At 41.3% G+C, this 10,589-nt stretch overlaps 1 protein-coding gene across 1 annotated transcript in view; it reads right to left on the bottom strand.

Moving 5' to 3' along the window:
• Nucleotides 1–10,298, bottom strand: part of LOC146490513 (protein NLRC3-like) — a 241,437-nt gene extending 231,139 nt beyond the window's left edge. Inside the window, exons 1-2 of the mRNA XM_085153041.1 lie at nucleotides 9,108–10,298; nucleotides 259–418 (exon numbers count right to left, since the gene is read on the bottom strand). The gene's annotated coding sequence lies outside the window, so the exon portion shown is untranslated. The remainder of the gene's footprint in view (nucleotides 1–258; nucleotides 419–9,107) is intronic.
• Nucleotides 10,299–10,589: the final 291 nt, after the last annotated feature.

Here is a 10,589-nt window from a genome sequence, read left to right as displayed (position 1 = left end):
ATGATATGGATTTGAGGCCTTATCGCCCAGCCCTAAACAACAGGTTATTAAACACAGCTGTATGAACACTAACACATCAGTTTGATCTACAGATCAGATCATACATCAGGTTTACTTCATGTAAACCAGAGTGGATTCAGCCAATGATCAAATCATCTCATTTGTTTTATTTTATGTAAATACAAACGTCTCACTTCCTGATCTGCTCATAAAGTTCCTAAAGACAAACTGTTAAAGGAGGAAACAAAGCAAACTTACAGTTTCTTCACACACCAACAACAAGCTCCACAGCTGCACACTAAACACGGACACACAGGTGATTCCTGGAAGGAGGCGGGGCTTCACCTGAAGCAGGACAGGTGGAGACTTGATAAGAATTTTCCCCTTACAGGGAGGAGGCTGATCTTCAGATGAGTTCCTGTTAAATGTGACGAAACAAAGTTAAAAGTGGACTCAGTCTTGTCTGATTTCACTCTGTTTTTCACTGAGCAGGTTGAAGTTTTATTAATGAAAATCAGCAGAGCTTGGTACTGATGGAAGAACCTCCTCTAATCGCTGTCATTCAGAGTGATCCAACCTGTTTGTGAATGCAGCTCACTGACTCTCTACAGCTGTTCGTTTTTTTAATGTTTGTCAACATCTACAAAGATTTTAGTTTTATATTATAATCATGTAAAAACTATTCTCATCGAGAAAAAGCAAAGATTGAATGTCACAGCTCAAAGTCTGACTTTTCCTACTAAAATAAAACGTGTGAGTGACGTGTCAGTAGAATTGAGCCAACTGGTTGTCTTCATTTTCAGTCCTGATGAGCTCAAATGTTTAAGATCATCAGTTTAAAAAAGCATAAGGCCGTGGATCCTTAAGGTTTTTATGGTTTGAGTTTACAGTGAGAGGTGTTTATAATGATGTTGGCTGTTTTCCAGTTGAACAATCTTCCAGGGAAGTTTAAACTAGAAAAACGAGTCACTGCCTGCAGCAGAGCTTCAGTTGGCAGCATTCCTGACCTTTGTGGAGCAGCAACAACATGTTGTTAACAGAGCTGTATAAAGACTGACTCACCTCACCAGGCTCTCTTTCATTCACATCATACACAACATTTACTTCATTACAAGCTGTGTTGGTCAAGTTACTTGAAATAAGTACTCAGTTACTAATTACTGATTACTTCTCCAAGGAAGTAATCCCATGTCTTTACTGATTACTTATTTTCAAAAGTAATTGGTTACTTTACTCTTTAAAAAACATGACTTGAATACGTAATAAAGTAGAAAGTAGACGTTTCAGCCCGAGACGAGATTTTTTCTGCATAATCCATCATATAGAAATGAATCAAATTAAAAAGCCTTTCTTTTAATCGTTTTATTGTTTTTAATCTTTTTATTTTATGCAGAAAGAAAAGAAGAAAAAGAACTTTGTGCGGAGAACAAGTGAAAAAGTTGAACTTGTAGCTGAAAAGGGGTCAAGGAGCTGAAATGTTTACTGAAAAGAGCTGAAAAACAGAAAATTGTGCTGAAAAAAGGTGAAAAAGCTGAAAACTCTGCTAAAACAGCAGTCGAGGCTGATATTTTTCAGCTACTCATCTCACTGAGTCACTGGTTCTCACATAACTGAAAAAAGGTGAAAAAGCTAAAAATTCTGATTAAAAACAGCAGAAGAGGCTGAGATTTGTGCTGATAAGAGGTGAAAACACTGAACTCTGTGGTGAAAAGAGGCAGAACAACCTGGTTCTGCTCAATTTCAGTCCACCAATCGGAGGTACTGCTTCTGTCTGCTTCATCAGGCTGTGTACTTGTATGTATTTCTGCCATGGAGTGTTAACAAGAATCTGAGGTCCATATTAGAAAAGCTGCTAAAATCATAAAACTGCAGAATTGTAATAAATGATCAATATGAATTACTGGTCTGTGATAGTGTATTAATTTGTAGGGAAAAAACATGTTGAACAAGGTGGAATTGAACCCAGGGAGCACATGTGGATACGCTAGCATCCATTCACAGGCTAACACAGCTAAGAAATCATTACCAGCTCCTACAAGCACATTTCCAACAGAACATCGTATCCTGACTGGTTTGATAACTCAGACACCGGACTGTGAACCACAATTCACTTTGCAAATAAACCAGATTCACCAGGATCTTCTTCACAGAATAAACTCTGTGGTTCAACACGTTACTGGACAGAAACTTTGACAACAGCTTTGTGCATCTACAAAACAAAATCAGTGCTCAAACCTGGTTTCATGGAGCTAAATAAACACAGGCTCTATATACAGAGAAACTCACCCTGCTCCATGCAGACAGATGAGCATGAGCAGCACTACGGTGCATTCACGGGACATGGGGAAACTCACTGCTCTACAAAAAGTAACATTTCAAATAAAATACCATAGCAATAAAATAACCAGAGATTACACTCTCCCTCTCTGAACAGCAGGAGTCTCTTCATGCATCGTTGACCAACGTGGACGTGGTGGAGTAACAGTTTTGGAGAATGCAACAGCTGAGGTTTGAGAAAAGGAGCTAATAGCCAAGGTCAGTGACAGTAAAGGAGGTAAAGGGCTGTGACGTCATCACGTACGCTGCGTCCTCTGTGGGCAAACAAAGTTAAAAGTGGACTCAGTCTTGTCTGATTTCACTCTGTTTTTCACTGAGCAGGTTGAAGTTTTATTAATGAAAATCAGCAGAGCTTGGTACTGATGGAAGAACCTCCTCTAATCGCTGTCATTCAGAGTGATCCAACCTGTTTGTGAATGCAGCTCACAGACTCTCTACATTTCCACACGACTTCACAGACTGATGGTGTTTTTCCTTCAAACAAACTTTACTGAGAACACTCAGTGACACTCATGGACGCTCCAACAGAGTGAAGATGGTGATCAGGATGAAGAAAACTTTAGAGAGCTCTCAGAGCTCTGAGTGAGAGACTCTCTCCCTCTGTTACATATGGAACAGAGGGAGAGAGAGAGTCGGTGTGATGGACAACATCAGGTCCAAACATCACAGAAACAAACAAACTGTTAAAGGAGGAAACAAAGCAAACTTACAGTTTCTTCACACACCAACAACAAGCTCCACTGTCCCACTCTGATCCTGTCTCCTCCTCTTTTATTCTTGCTCTGAGCTCTTTTTGGGTGTGTGTTTCTGTCTCCGCCAATAGGAATGCATTGATACACTGTTGATAACGACACGAGAGCAGACGTGTTACAGAAAACAGAAAAATAACCTAATGTGGCGGGGCGTGGCCTGCGGTTCCGTGCAGAGGAGGCGGGCGCACCTGTACGGCATCCGCAATCACGCCCCGCCGACTTAAATATTGTACGGGGTCCTGTGGTGGTCGTTGTTGTTGTTATGTTGAGCTGGCAGCGGGAGAGCTGCAGCTCTATGAACATTGTGAACAGCAACCGTGAGGGAGTAATAAATCGCTGTCATTCAAAGTGATCCAACCACTTTTGTATGTGGCACTGAATCTGATACATATCTGATGTTTTAGAAAGCGACTGCTGTTTGAATGGTCGTGTTGCATTAAATCCGTCTTTTAGGTCACTGACACAAGCCAATTATCAGTGCCGGAGAACACATACCTCTGCACCGAGGTAGCAGCCACTGCTCCAAACAAGGCCATTGTTAAAGCACAGCCTCTATTTTTTCTCAGTGTCCTTCTTTCTCTAATTAATTTGTCAAAATACTGTCGGTTACGATGTGCAGAAATCGATAGACTCCTGCAACAACACCTACTAGCTCTGTAGTTGCCATTTTTATTTCTGTAAACAGACTGCATTGTGTGTGACGTTTTCTTTTGCGCATGCGGCCGCTTTGAGGACCGTGAACCGTTCACACTAGAGCACGTTTGTTGTCACATTTTATTTGTAGTGTGAACAAACAGACAAAAAAAATCAGATTTGATCAAAAAATCAGAATTGAGCATAAACACCTGCAGTGTGAACGTAGGTCAAGCCAGGCCTCTGGTCAAGGACCCAAACTTGAAGGACAAAAACCACCAGCAGGGGCAACTGGGTAACTTTTATCTTATATTATTGAAAGGTCTTTGTATTCCTAGGTAAAGGAGAGAGGCGCAAGCAGGTGGTGTAAAATCTAGGGAAGTATTTTGCTGGTTGGTGAAAAGCTAGTGTGTTTATCCAGAGTGAGGGATTCTGACAGTCACAGTGATTCTGAAGTAAACATTCGTCCTATTGTGAGAGTGGAAGCAGAAGAACAATGAAAAGACAAAAATAACTGTAAGTGAATATCAAACAGGACAGCAGTCAGGTGAAGAACAGCTGCCACTCCTTAAACACACCAGCCTGATGAAGCTAAACATCACCAGCTGTTTGGGGGAAACTAAATCTACGGATTAAAAATACAAAGTGTAAAGTGAACACAAACTCTCAGATTATGGCAGCAACAATCAAAGTGATCATCACAGCACAACGACATGGAAACACTGAAAACTCCAAATGTATTTCTTAAATATGGACTCGGGTCACAGCCTCCATATTAAGACACTCAGGCTGAAGGATCAACACACTAACCCAGGGGTGGGCAATCCCAGTCCACGAGGGCCGGTGTCCTGCAGGTTTTAGATCTCACCTTGGGTCAACACACCTGAATCACATGATTAGTTCGTTACCAGGCCTCTGGAGAACTTCAGGACATGTTGAGGAGCTAATTTAGCCTTTAAATCAGCTGTGTTGGTTCAAGGACACGTCTAAAACCTGCAGGACACCGGCCCTCGTGGACTGAGATCGCCCACCCCTGGACTAATCCACCAGGCAGGAAGTATCATTGGTCAAAATTTGGGGGGGTTGAATTCAGTGAGGGTCAGAGGTCACTGAACAAACTGCTCTCAATGATAGACAATCTGTCACACCTGCTCTACTCCACAATCCTGAGGCAGCAGAGCTCCTTCTCCCTCAGACTGATCCAACCATAAAGAAGCTTCATTAATTCTTTTCTCTCCATAAAGCTGTAAAATAACTGTTGTTCTGTGGCAGGTGAACACACCTGTCAGCCACAATATCACAAACACACTTTGTATTAAACCTTCATGCAGCTGTTTTGTAAATATTATTTAATAAGGCAATTTGCACTTCTCTCATGTACAATGACGGTCTTACCTTTACTCTGATTACTTCCTGTTCTCTTTGTTTTGTCCCTGATGTATGTAAAAATCTATATTTCCATCTCACTGACTTTGCTTACAGGAACACTAAACGGAGCTTTTCAATTCTTTTTGTTTCTTTCCACATGACTTCATTCAAACCTGAATGTTGACTTCTTTGGTTCAGTGATTTTATCTGTTCTATTGTTCTGTTAGTGATGATTGATTACTGATCAGTGTCTCCTACAGGTTATTCTGATGTTATCACAATAACAGAAATGTTTCAGTCCAGATGAACTGATAAATGGAATCTGCTTTAAATTCTAAAGAGTATGTTAGTTTTCAGGTTTCACTCAGAGCTGATGAACCAACAGATTACTGTCTTTGTGCTGAACTGAAAACAGATTGAAGATAAGAGCTTGATGCCAAAGCTTGTCTGCATTCTGATGTCTCGTGTGATGTGGACTGAAGAAAAGCTGCCAGTAGGTCCGACATCGTGTCAGGAAGTGATCCACACTTGAAGTCAGCTCTCTCTGTGGAACAGCAAAGTAGGAAACAACAGCAGGTGTCCATAAAGCATCAAAGTCAAACTAAAGTCTATTTAGTTCAATTCAATCTGATTTATATGGCACCAAATTACAAGAGTCACAAAAAAACTCCCTTTAACAGGAAGAAACTTCCAGCAGAGCCAGGCTCAGGGAGGGGCACTGACCTATTGATTGTGAGGGGAGGGAGACAGAAACTTAGAATAACTAATGGTTAAATGGTGAGAGGTATGTCAACACATAGATAGTAGAAAGTGAGTGAAGAAGAAGAAGTGTTCAATGGGGTGGTGTGGCTGTGGTTAAGTAGGAAGCTCATCTATTAGATGGAACATTTGTGGTTTAATATGAGAATGCTCCAGTCTGCATGTTAAATATCCTGTCGCAAGATAACCTCAAGTTTCTGTCACGCATCAGTCAGAGCATGAATCTGTGTGAATGTTCGATGGAGCACCAGTAGAAAAAGTGAATGAAGAAAGGTTTATAAAGAGCTTTGAATGCTTCAGGAAAGTGCTGTTTAAGAAATAGTCCCTTTGCAGTTTACCCCATGAGCCTCGGATTATTACAGCATACTTAAGGTAGTTTCAGGGTCGATTCATTTGATTTCTCACATCAGATTAAACTGTTTGCTGACCTTTATTGGTAAGTTTATTTTCCAAGTATCAAAAACACCGGTGTTAAAGTTTCTCCTGAAATAAGTAAAGACAAATTGAGAAGTCAGGACTCCACCTGAAGCAGGACAGGTGAGAGGGGCTCAGCTCTGTGTGTGCTGATGTGTTAACTTTAAAAATCTGCGTCTGACTGCTCAGACTGAGTCAGAGTAAAGTTCACATGCTGACGTGTGGAGACATGAAACCTTGTTGTAGCTGCAGGTGTGAACACACTGATCCCAGATCAGCTCTGCTGTATTTGTAACATGAACATTTCTGCTGCAAAGCTTCAAATGTTCAGCATGTTTCTCTGTTTCCAGTCTATAGATCCAGTCACACTTTCTACCTTCACCTGTGCAGGAAAGACTGAGAGCAGAGCTGAAACCAACCGTCCAATCAGTGAGCAGCATCAACACCTGAGCTTCATTCAGACTCTGTTATTGAAGATGTTGTTGGTACAAAGTTCATCTGCTGCTCACATGAATCCATGAAAGATTTATTTCACTGAATGTTTCTTCAAAGCTCATTTCAACCTGTTGAAGTCATGAATGAAAGTGCAGACTGAGAGTGGATCACATGATGTTTAAGGTGTGTCATGTGACATGTTCAGTATTGTCACACATGTCTAGATTGTCCCTGATATCATAGCTGCTCAAACACTGATGGTTATATTTGAAGAATTATTACTGATGGCAGCAAAGTTTGAATGGAGCTCTCTGTCTGTGCTGATTTGTCGCCCTCTGGAGGTCAAAGCACAAACTGCATGATGTCACTGTAACCACCACAGTGACAGGAAGTGTTTTTATGACTGAAACACTGAAATGATGCTAACGGCTGTCGTTAGGCTCACTGACAGCAGTGCTGATGTGTTCATGTCAAACACTGGCTCAGGTCAGACTCCTTCATCCTTCTCCAACGTGAGGCCGCCCTCAGACCCACAGGAGCTCTGACCTTTGACCTCCTGACCCTAACCATTTTAGTCTTGTTACATCTTTAAATGCAAATCCATCCAAACTGTATATTTTTAATTAATTAACAATAAAGCTCAACGCTACACCAGCTTCTAGCTTTGATTGACACAAAACTTAAAAATCAGCCTAATTCTGAGGACTCGCTGCATGACACTCACGTCTTTGTCATTGTTGATTCTTAGCTCACAAACAGTTCTTATAAGGACTAACTAGTGCTGACAGTTTAGCTCTTCATAAAGTTACAGGAGGATAAAATAAACATGAGATCGTTGAAATAATCCTGTCTGATAACACGTGAGAACAATAAACGCTGTAACACAAACTGAACAGTAACGACACTCATCTCTCACGTCTGCACTAAACTAAAACGTCACTACTTCCACGTCTAGTTGGTTTTAATGGAGGCGGAGTCTCCCTGCCCAGTGCGCACTCAGGATAATTAACATGTCACAACACAGGAAGTGAGCGCATGGAAATCAGAAAGTGTCAGGTTGCCTAGCAACCATGACACTAGGTCTTGAAACGCACTGAGGGAAATGAAGTGAAAGATGTTCGTTCTAACTGACAGGTTTCACTGACACTCAGAGACCTGCAACTACATGAAAACATCACTGTAACACTCAAAACTGCAGTCATATGAAATCATAAGTGAAGGACTGTGATGATGTTGTGTTGTGGAGTGTCTGCTGAGTCCAACCTCTAAGAATTATGAGTCTGGACTTTAATGATGGAACAAAATTCAGACATCAAAGTTTCTCACATTACACAATCAGATGAACAGACATGAAGGGATGTTTGTGGCTTTATGCACAGAGTCAGAGTCAGAGGTGTTCCTCATGATGTTTGGTGATGGAAACAGTCTCATCGACGTTTCATCACCAAACTAGAGAAACTAGTAGCTGCATGCAGCAGAGTTTAGCACAGCTGATCTCTGTGACGCATCAACAGGAACAACATGTTGTTAAACAGGACTGTACAAAGACTCAGAGTCTGACTCACACCTGAACAATGAGGCTGTGCAGCATCGTCCTGTCACACCTGCCCTGCAGCTAAACCACTCGTATCAGTTTGAGTTTCTGTCTCCACCCACAGGAATGCATCGATGCACACTTCCTCATGTCTGACAGTGTCACAGTGTGTGTGTGCCAACATTAACCAGCTTATCATCAGCTCCTTCATGAATAACTCAGACTGACAGAGTGATGAACAGAGCACAGAGTGAAGCCTCTGCTCTGATCATCAAGCAGGATTCACATAGTAACATGTTTTTCCTTTCAACACTTCATTGTGTTTCACTTGAAACAGATTAAAAAGTGTTCGATTGTGCGCTTCACACAGTCCTGAGTCACAGAGGTTTAAATGTGTTTGATTCTGAGAGGCTTTACTCCTGCATTAACATCAAGTATATGTAGGATTTAAACCGCAGTGAAAACATCCTTAAATATTGATGGTGTGTGTGAGAGTCTGTATTTACTTCTGATTATCTCTGTTTGCAGTGACCCTGAACTGAGCTGGAGCAGCTTCATGTTGTTTTGACGTCACTCAGTAAAACCTGAATGTCGGCTTCTGAAGAACAAACTGGTTTCATCTGTTTCCAGTTAAAGGGACGATCATTGTTCCACCAGTGATGTTGGATCCAAAGTTTCATTCAGATCATTTTAAACTGTTTATCAAAGACAAATGTTTGAGTGCAGAGTTACTGACTGATAACCAGAGTGGATTCAGCCAATCATCAAATCATCTCATTTCTTTTATTTTATGTAAATACAAACGTCTCACTTCCTGATCTGCTCATAAAGTTCCTAAAGACAAACTGTTAAAGGAGGAAACAAAGCAAACTTACAGTTTCTTCACACACCAACAACAAGCTCCACAGCTGCACACTAAACACGGACACACAGGTGATTCCTGGAAGGAGGCGGGGCTTCACCTGAAGCAGGACAGGTGGAGACTTGATAAGAATTTTCCCCTTACAGGGAGGAGGCTGATCTTCAGATGAGTTCCTGTTAAATGTGACGAAACAAAGTTAAAAGTGGACTCAGTCTTGTCTGATTTCACTCTGTTTTTCACTGAGCAGGTTGAAGTTTTATTAATGAAAATCAGCAGAGCTTGGTACTGATGGAAGAACCTCCTCTAATCGCTGTCATTCAGAGTCATCCAAGCTGTTTGTGAATGCAGCTCACAGACTCTCTACATTTCCACACGACTTAACAGACTGATGGTGTTTTTCCTTCAAACAAACTTTACTGAGAACACTCAGTGACACTCATGGACGCTCCAACAGAGTGAAGATGGTGATCAGGATGAAGAAAACTTAAGAGAGCTCTCAGAGCTGCTGAGCTACTCACAGTGGAGACTCAAAGTCAGGACTTTAACCTTTTTAAGCATCTGTATTAAAGCAGATGTGCAGATCTAATATTAAACAGTGCTGTCATATACAGGCTCACCTCCAGGAATAAACATGCAGACACATAAACTTGTGCTGAAAAAAGGTGAAAAAGCTGAAAACTCTGCTAAAACAGCAGTCGAGGCTGATATTTTTCAGCTACTCATCTCACTGAGTCACTGGTTCTCACATAACTGAAAAAAGGTGAAAAAGCTGAAAATTCTGATTAAAAACAGCAGAAGAGGCTGAGATTTGTGCTGATAAGAGGTGAAAACACTGAACTCTGTGGTGAAAAGAGGCAGAACAACCTGGTTCTGCTCAATTTCAGTCCACCAATCGGAGGTACTGCTTCTGTCTGCTTCATCAGGCTGTGTACTTGTAAGTATTTCTGCCATGGAGTGTTAACAAGAATCTGAGGTCCATATTAGAAAAGCTGCTAAAATCATAAAACTGCAGAATTGTAATAAATTATCAATATGAATTACTGGTCTGTGATAGTGTATTAATTTGTAGGGAAAAAAACATGTTGAACAAGGTGGAATTGAACCCAGGGAGCACATGTGGCTACGCTAGCATCCATTCACAGGCTAACACAGCTAAGAAATCATTAGCAGCTCCTACGAGCACATTTCCAACAAAACATCGTATCCTGACTGGTTTGATAACTCAGACACCGGACTGTGAACCACAATTCACTTTGCAAATAAACCAGATTCACCAGGATCTTCTTCACAGAATAAACTCTGTGGTTCAACACGTTACTGGACAGAAACTTTGACAACAGCTTTGTGCATCTACAAAACAAAATCAGTGCTCAAAACCTCGTTTCATGGAGCTAAATAAACACAGGCTCTATATACAGAGAAACTCACCCTGCTCCATGCAGACAGATGAGCATGAGCAGCACTACGGTGCATTCACGGGACATGGGGAAACTCA

Source organism: Neolamprologus multifasciatus, unplaced genomic scaffold (genome assembly GCF_963576455.1).
Source record: "Neolamprologus multifasciatus unplaced genomic scaffold, fNeoMul1.2 chr03_unloc_1, whole genome shotgun sequence".
Taxonomy (NCBI): Eukaryota; Metazoa; Chordata; class Actinopteri; order Cichliformes; family Cichlidae; genus Neolamprologus; species Neolamprologus multifasciatus.
This window is presented reverse-complemented; position numbering and strand designations above follow the sequence as displayed.